At 53.6% G+C, this 8,500-nt stretch overlaps 2 long non-coding RNA genes across 2 annotated transcripts; both read left to right on the top strand.

Moving 5' to 3' along the window:
* The first annotated feature begins 3,678 nt into the window (after nt 1–3,678).
* Nucleotides 3,679–5,783, top strand: LOC144248604 (uncharacterized). The gene is made up of 3 exons (XR_013341895.1): nt 3,679–3,759; nt 4,006–4,059; nt 5,387–5,783. It is a non-coding gene; the product is annotated as an uncharacterized LOC144248604 (long non-coding RNA).
* Nucleotides 5,784–5,833: 50 nt separating this feature from the next.
* LOC144248603 (uncharacterized) lies at nt 5,834–7,079 on the top strand. The gene is made up of 3 exons (XR_013341894.1): nt 5,834–5,907; nt 6,504–6,555; nt 6,813–7,079. It is a non-coding gene; the product is annotated as an uncharacterized LOC144248603 (long non-coding RNA).
* Nucleotides 7,080–8,500: the final 1,421 nt, after the last annotated feature.

Below are 8,500 nucleotides of genomic sequence, written 5' to 3' on the forward strand. Positions count from 1 at the left end.
CATCTCCTGTCTTTCTTTGGTGTGGTTGAGTCCTATCATTTTCACCCTTTTTCTCCCTTTGCCTCTTACTTTCCTCTTTAGTCTATTCCTCACTTTATCCTTCCATGTGTAACTCTTTGTCTCTGGCTGTGTTTTCCTTTGTTTCCATTTCTAACACATCTCTATGTTTCTCTAACCCTATTTCCTTCTCACCCTATTTTCTTCCATTCCTCTACATGTATTTCCCCATGTCTCTTTGTCTGTCTCTTTCAATCTAGGTTTCACTATGTTTTCTTCTTTTTTTTTTCTTTGTCAGCCTTTGTCTTTCTAACACTTGCTATCATTGTCTTTGTCTCTGACCCTTTTTCCTTTTCTGTCCAACTTTAACTTTTTTGTCTAACTCTTTATTTCTTTCTCTCTTGAACCCTACCTTGTGTTCAGTCTCTCCATTTGTTTTCCTGTAGGTTTTCAGCTCTATTTCTTCTTTTTCTTGTCTCTCTATTTGCTTTTCTCTTTCATTTCAAGTGCTTCCTTTTCTGTTTGTCTTTCACTCTTTTTCTCTTTACCCCTCCTTTCTTTTGCCTTTCTCTTTCCAATCTGACTTTTTTAGTTTTTCTTTTTATCTCTCTTTTATTTTTCTTGCTCTGTTTTCTTCTTACTCTCTTCCTTTTCTTCTTCTCACTCTTTCTTCTTGCTCTCTTCTTCTCTCTTCTTCTTCCTCTCACTATCCTCGTCTTCTCCTCGCTCTCTCCTCTTCTTCTCACTCCTCTTCCTCCTCTCTCCTCACTCCTCTTCCTCCTCTCTCCTCACTCCTCTTCCTCCTCTCTCCTCACTCCTCTTCCTCCTCTCTCCTCTTCTTCTCACTCTCTCCTTTTCTTCTCACTCCTCTTCCTCCTCTCTTCTTCTCACTTTCTCCTCTTCCTCCTCTTTCTTCTTCCTCTGACACTCTCCTCTTCTTCTTACTCTCTCCTCTCACTCTCCTCTTCTTCATCTCACTCTCTCTTCTTCTCACACTCTCCTTTTCATCTCACTCTCTCCTTCTCACTTGCTCCTCTTCCTCCTCTCTCCTTTTCTCACTTTCTCCTCTTCCTCTCCTCTTCTTGTTCTCACTCTCTTTTCTTCTTCTCACGCTCTCCTCTTCTTCTCACTCTCTTCTTCATCTTTCTCCTTTTCTTCTCAGTCTCTTCTCTTCCTCCTCTCCTCACTTTCTCCTCTTCCTCCTCTCACTTCTTCCTCCTCTCTCTTCTCACTCTCTCCTCTTCTTCTCACTCTCTCCTCTTCTCACACTCTCTTCTTCATCTCTCTCTCTCCTTTTCTCCTCCTCTCTCCTCTTCCTCCTCTCTCCTCTTCTCCTCCTCTCTCCTCTTCCTCCTCTCTCCTCTTCCTCCTCTCTCCTCTTCCTCCTCTCTCCTCTTCCTCCTCTCTCCTCTTCCTCCTCTCTCCTCTTCTTCTCACTCTCCTTCTCTCTCTTATCTTCCTCCTCTCTCTCTCCTTTTCTTCCTCTCACTCCTCTTCCTCCTCTCTTCCTCTTGTCACTCTCTCCTCTCTTCTTCTTCTCACACTCTCTTCATCTCTCCTTTTCTTCTCACTCTCTCCTCTTTCTCCTCTCTCCTCTTCTTCTCACTCTCTCTTCATCTCACTCTCTCCTTTCCTTCTCTCTCTTTCCTCTTCCTCTTCTCTCCTCCTTCGCACTCGCTGCTCTTCCTCCTCTCTCCTATTCTTCTTCTCTCTCCTCTTCCTCCTCTCCGTCTCCTCTTCTTCCTCTCACTTTCTCCTCTTCCTCCTCTCTCTTCTTCCTCCTTTCTTCTTCTTCTCACTTCTTCCTCCCACTCTCTCCACTTCTCACTCTCTCCTCTTCATCTCACTCTCTCCTTCTCACTCTCTCCTCTCTCTCATCTTCCTCCTCTCTCCTCTTCTTCCTCTCACTTACTCCTCTTCCTCCTCTCTCTTCCTCTTGTCACTCTCTCCTTTCCTTCTCACACTCTCTTCTTCCTCTCACGCTTTCCTCTTCTTCTTGCTCTCTCCTGTCCTTCTCACACTCTTCTTCATCTCTCTCCCTTTCTTCTCACTCCTCTTCCTCCTCTCTCCTCTTTTTCTTCTCACTCTCTTGTCTTCCTCATCTCTCTTTTTCCTTACTCTCTCCTCTTCCTGCTCTCTCCTTTTCTTCTTCTCCCTCTCTCTCTCCTTATCACTCTCTCCTCTTCATCTCACTGTCTCCTTCTCTTTCTCTCTTTTTTTTCCTTTCTGTACTTAGAATAAAAAAGCAGGAGTAGAAAATACTGTGCTCCGAGGAAGTAAAAAAAGAAAACAACTTTAAAAATAAAAATTTCTACTCCCTGGGAGCATCAAAGTAAAAATAAAAATTTTTACTCCCTGGTAGCATCAAATTTTCTACTGCTGCGCCTGACAATCTTTTTGGGTAGGGGAGGGGTCTGTCTGGTAGCCACACCCCCACCCTGAATCCTCCCTCTACCCTAACCCCTTCCCTGACCCACCCTCCACCCCCTCCCCCACACCCTGACCCCGCCCCTAACCACGCCCCCAATGCTGACCCCCTCCCCCTAACCCCCACCCCGTCCTTACCCCCTCCCCTGGCCCCGCCCCCAGCCACACACCCTCCCCTGACTTCTACTGATACCTATTAAGATACGTATAAAAATCTGAAATAAAATATAATAGGAATAAATGTAAGAAATTATGAAAATATAATTTTCCATCAATATCCATTACAAATCCGAATGTGAATATAAATATGAAAAATAGAAAAATAAAGCATATTGAAATGCAGCTTAAGAGGAAAGCTTTTTTCTTTCGGTTCCTGTCGGGTCGCAGGCGGGCTTTTTGTTCCGTTCTTTCCCGCGCGGACGCTTTGGGGCGTTCGCTGCCGAGGCCGTGCCGGCGGGGACGGCGCGGTGCTGCCGCCGTGTGGGCAGAGAGCGGTACTGCAGCCCCCCAGCCAGTGCCCGGCAAAACCACCGAGTGGCTTGGCGCGGACTCGCTTGAAAAGTGCTGCCGCCTTGTGGGCACAGGGCGGTACTGCAGCCCGGCTGCCTTCTTGGGAGCGGCTAGGCACGGACTCGCTTGAAAAGTGCTGCCGCCTTGTGGACAAAGGGCGGTACTGCAGCCCGGCCGCCCTCTTGGGAGCGGCTTGGCGCGGACTCGCTTGAAAAGTGCTGCCGCTTTGTGGGCACAGGGCGGTACTGCAGCCCCGCCACCCACGGCCGCCCTCTTGCGAGTGGCTTGGCGCAGACTCGCTTGAAAAGTGCTGCCGCCTTGTGAACACAGGGCGGTACTGTGGCCCCACCACCCACGGCCGCCCTCTTGGGAGTGGCTTGGCGCGGACTCGCTTGAAAAGTGCTGCCGCCTTGTGGACAAAGGGCGGTACTGCAGCCCGGCCGCCCGCGGCCTCCCTCTTGCGAGTGGCTTGGCGCGGACTCGCTTGAAAAGTGCTGCCGCCTTGTGGGCACAGGGCGGTACTGCAGCCCCCCAGCCAGCGCCCGGCAAAACCGGCGGGAGGGGCGAGGGGCGGCAGCGAGCGGCGAGCGGGGCGGTGTCTGTGAGTGAGGGGAGGGCTGGAGGCGGCTCCGCGGCGGCGCCGGATTAGGATGGCAGCGGCGAGGGAGGCTTTCTGTCCCGTTCCGGCCGCCGTCCGTACCGGAACGCTTTGTGCCTTTCTGTCCCTCGCCGGCCGCCGTCCCGCACGTGTCGCGAGCCCGGCGCCGCCGTGATGGCGGCGGGCGGTGGGACCGGGCTCGGGCGGCTCTGGAGGCGCTGCTGGAGGTGGGATTCGGGGCCCGGCGCGCTGAGGGCGGCGGCACCGGGGGGACAGCGGGGGAGGGCGGGCGGGAGCAGCCGGAGGGGACCCGGCACCGGGAATGGGATTATGGCGGGGGCGGGACACACGGACAGGCCCCGGAGCCCTCGGGACCCCCAAAACTCCACCGGGACCCCCAAAAAACCCCCCGGGAACCCCTCAGAACCCTCTGGGACCCCCCAAAAATAACCGGGAGCCCCCCGGTCCCGCAGGGCGAAGGCGCTGGCGCTGACCGGGAACCGGGGAGTGGAGCCGGCCATGGACTGGTGAGGGGGGACCCCAAGAACACTCCCGGGACCCCCAAAAATACCCGGCGGGATCCCCCCAAAACAGCCCCGGGATCACCAAAAACAGCCTCGGGAACCCAAAAATTCCCTTCAGAAGCCCCAAAAATCCCCCTGGGACCCTCAAAAACCCTCTGAGACCCCCAAAATTCCCTTCAGGACCCCAACCCCCCCCCCCCAGGACCCCCAAAATTCCTCCCAAAAACCCCCTGAAACCTCCAAAATTCTCCCCAGGACTCCAAAGCCCTCCCTGGGACGCCCAAAATTCTCTTTGGGACCCCAAAACTCCCCCTGTGACCTCCAAATTTCCCTTTAGGACCCCTGAAATTCCTCCTGGGACCCCCAAAACCCCCTGAGACCCCAAAAATCCTCCTGGGATGCCCCAAAAACCTTCCAGAACCCCCCAGGACCCCCTCCAATTTTGGGTCCCCCCCCGATTCGGGGTTCCCCCCGGTTTTTGGGTCCCCAGGCTGGTGGCTCATGAGGACGACCCCGACTCGGACCCCGAACTCCCCCCGGGTTTGGGGGCGCCGCCCGCGGGCCTGGGGGGGCCCCAGCAGCCGCCGGCCCCCGAGGACGAGACCCAGAAGTGAATTTTGGGGGTCGGGGGGGAATTTGGGGTTTGGGAAGGAAATTTTGGGGTATGGGGAGCTCAGGATATTTTGGGGTTCAGAGTGGTTAATTTGGGGTTTCAGGGTGTTTATGGGCAGGGTTTTCGGGTATTCTCGGGAGGGCTTTGGGGTATTCTTTGGTGGGTTTTAGGGTATTTTTGGGTGGATTTTTTGGGATATTTTCGGGACGGTTTTGGGTTGGTTTTGAGGCATTTTATGGTGAGTTTTTTGGATATTTTTAGGAGGGTTTGGGTAGTTTTGGGTGGGTTTTTTGGGGGCATTTAGGACGATTTTGGGGTATTTTTGGGTGGGTTTTGGGCTGAAGGCGGCTCAGCGGCGGCGCTGGAGAAGGATGGCAGCGGCGAGGGGGGCCCGGCAGGGCCCTGCCTTTGCCAGCCCCTCCTGCCGCCCTCCTTGGAATGGTTTGGGGCAGTATGGGGTTATTGAGGTAGGAGTAATTATTTTGTTGTTGTTGATTTAATGTGGTGTTTTTTTGTTTGTTTGTTGTTGTCGTTTGATGTATTTGGTTTGTAGAGCAGGAACTGTAGACAGAATCCTGCAGAAGTAATATGGAATTTGTCCTCCCAAAACCCACCCGGCTTCCAACCACTTTCAGCACGTGGTCTTCCTTAGCAGCACATGGTTCCCCACACTTGGGAGCCGGTGCACTCTACTTTTCTCTCCTCCTTTGCTGACAGATCCTGCTGAGGCTGAGGACAAAGCCCTACCCCTACACGGACAAGGCAGCAGACCTGGTTCGGGAAGCCAGCGTGCTCCAGGCTGCTCCAGGACTCTGATCAAACATCAGCATCCCCGTCTCTCACATTGATGGTACGTGGTAACCCCTTAAGAACAGAATTCCACCTTTTCTAACCCTAAGCAGCAAACTGGGGATGGGTAACTCTAGAAATCTAGAAATCCTGTCATGTAAGGACCTCCAGGTTTCAGCCCTCCGTGTGTCCTTGGTATCAGAAGCTGGAATTGCAGAGTTGCCACTTTACCTCCAAACGTAATTTTTGATGTGGTTGTGCCACTTTAACAGTATATGAAATCTCTCTTCGTGTTCTTGCAGCAGCATTTTCGAACCACAATGGAAATCTAGTCCTTCTGCCCGGAGCTGTTCACAGAATTGTGGAATCCCAGATGGGTTTGGATGGGAAGGCACCTTTTTTTTTGCAGCATTAGATTTTTGCAGCATTGCAGCTTTTCAAGCTTCTAAGTAAGTTACTTCATTCAGATTTAAACTCTCTTGAAGCATGCTTGATATGGTTTGTTTTTTTCATTGTTATGTTAGTTTTTGTTTTGGTTTTAATTTGGCTTTCTTTTTTGCCTGGCGTAGGAAAATTTTACAGCTCTCACTTTTTTCTTCTCCAGTTGAGTATTACCAGTGTTACCTTCTTAATTCAAAAACCATTTGCTGTATGGAAAAAGCACCTTGCCTTTGTGAAGGGCCAGGTGGGAACTGTTTTAATGGCCAGTGGCACAGCCCCGTAGCACACAATTCCCAGGAAGTGGGGAGCCCTCTGCCAGGCAGAACCACCTGGCCAGGTTCCTGCGGGTGCTGCTGCTGTACCCGGCTGATGAGGTGAGAAGCAGCTTGGCTTTACTGCCAAAATAAAACTCACCCGTTTTCCTATGAATCCCAGCAAAGTGGTCCCAAAGGCTCTGTCACTCAGTCTCTGCTTCCATTGGTGTGGAGAGGCTGGATCCCAGTTATCACCCCAGCAGTGCCCCTGCCTCCCTTTTCCCCACTTTTCTGTTCCAGTCGTGCGAAACATTCAGGCTTTGTTTTCTTCCCCCTGCGGTTCACTGCAGATCCCAGAAAACCCACAGGAGGGAAGATCATTCCTTGTGCTTCCACCTCCAGGTGAGAGAGGAGATGGTCACATCCTAGGAGCCTGATTTTGGAATGTTTTATGGAATTGGCCCAGTGGCTTTTACTTCTGGGGTTCCTGGAGTCTGTCCCTGGCAGGTCCAGCCTGTGCTTCAACTGAGAGCCCTCAGTCCGCAGGGAAGTGAACCTTTGGGGAAGTTCTTACAGCTCTGCTTAGTGCTTTATGAATGGTGATGATTTTCTGGAAGTAGGCTGTCCATTCTGACCCTTTTTCTTCCCTCTCCCTGCAGACTGTACCTGCTGAGAGGCTGAGGTGAGACCAGGATCTGTAAAATCCCTGACTCTCCGTGTTTTCCTGAGGCTGAAGCCGTGTTTGCTGTCAGTGACGACAGGGTGGGAGATGCTAAACACTGAAAACTTTGGGGTTTTTCCCCTGAACTCCCCAAGACTCTCTGCAGCTGTGCCCTGTCTCTCTCTTGAAAGAGTTTCTGGATTTACAAAGGTTTTTACATTCTGCAATATTTATCTATAACTCGATTAAAAAGAATCATACTGTATCAATGTGGTGTTAATTACTTTGTTTGAGTCGGTTAATTAAAGCAAATTGTTGGTAAGGGGTTTGAACATCCCTTAGTTGGAGCTGGCAGCTCTTATTTAATTTCTCTTCATTCCTTTAATTTCTTTCAATTATTTCTTGAGCCATTACTGCAATTAGGATGTACAGTTAGGACAAGGGACAAGAGCATTTCTGCCCTGCTGGATTGGGAAATCCGAGCCCAATTCCTTGGAGAGATTGAGGGGATGGGGATCTGTGCCTCAAGCTGGGGTTTGACAGTGGGAATTTGGTGAGGAAGGAAGAGGAGAGATCCCACGGAAAGTGGCTGAGGCCAGTTCCGCTGGCTTTGGGTGCTCCTACCCCCGAGAAAATCATCCTGGCTGAAGGGAACTGGAAGAAGCCAGGGGGCTGCGCCGGGGGCTGTGCAGGGACCCCAAACCCTGGTCAGGGGCGCTGGGCAGTGCCAGCTGCAGAGGAACGCTGCAGAGGGGCTGCGCTGGAGCCCCTCAGCTTCCATGCAGAGATGCTGGCACTGCGGGGCTTTCGGGACACTGCCGAGAGGCTCCGCTGCCAGAGCCGGGGAGTTCTCCCGTTCTTTTCTGTCGTGCTGGGCACTTGGCAAGTCCTTAGAGCCCCGCAGGCTGCCAGTGCCAGCGGAGCAGCTGGAATCACAGACGGTCACACAGAAATCGGGCTGGGAGAGCAAATGAGCCGTTCCATGTTGTTTTTCACAACGCGTTTTGGATTTATACCAGAATCTCTTCTCTCCCCTCAGACCCCGTACCCCTGAGTTCTGAGTTTTCTCACAGAAATGTCTCGGCCTGCACCGGGAAAAAGAAAATTCCCTGGCACGGCGGGGAGCGGCGGGGTTTGGGGGTGCTGGGGCGGCACGGGGGTCCCCGCGCCCCGGCCGGTCTCGGTCAGCCCCGGGAAATCGCCGCCGCCGCCGGCTCGGCCCCGGCGCCGCCCCGGTGCTCCGGCCCGAGAGAGACCCCGACCCGCCCGCCGGGGCAGAGGCGGCACCGCCGGGAGCCGAAGCGGCAGCCCCGGGCCCATCCCGGCGGGCCGGGAGCGATGGCCCCGCCTCCATCCCGGGCGGGCCGGAGCCTCAGGGGCGGGGCCGGGCCGGAGCCTCAGGGGCGGGGCCGGGCCGGAGCCTCAGGGGCGGGGCCGGCGCTGGCTCAGGTGCGCGGGACCGCGGGGCACCTGCGTGGGGTGGGGCCGAGCTTATTTAAGTGCCGGGAATCGCTGCAGCCGCCATTTGCTCACTCGGAGCGCGGTGCGGGTGGTGGGTTCTGTGCGGGCTCCGCAGCTTCGCCCGTCTCTCCTTCTCCCCCTTTACACTTCCTTCCTCCTGCTCCCATTCCCCTTCTTTCCCTGCCTTTCCCCCGTTTTCCTGTCCTCCCCAAAGCCGACTGCTTT

This window comes from Lonchura striata, unplaced genomic scaffold (assembly GCF_046129695.1).
Source record: "Lonchura striata isolate bLonStr1 unplaced genomic scaffold, bLonStr1.mat Scaffold_189, whole genome shotgun sequence".
Classification (NCBI taxonomy): domain Eukaryota; kingdom Metazoa; phylum Chordata; class Aves; order Passeriformes; family Estrildidae; genus Lonchura; species Lonchura striata.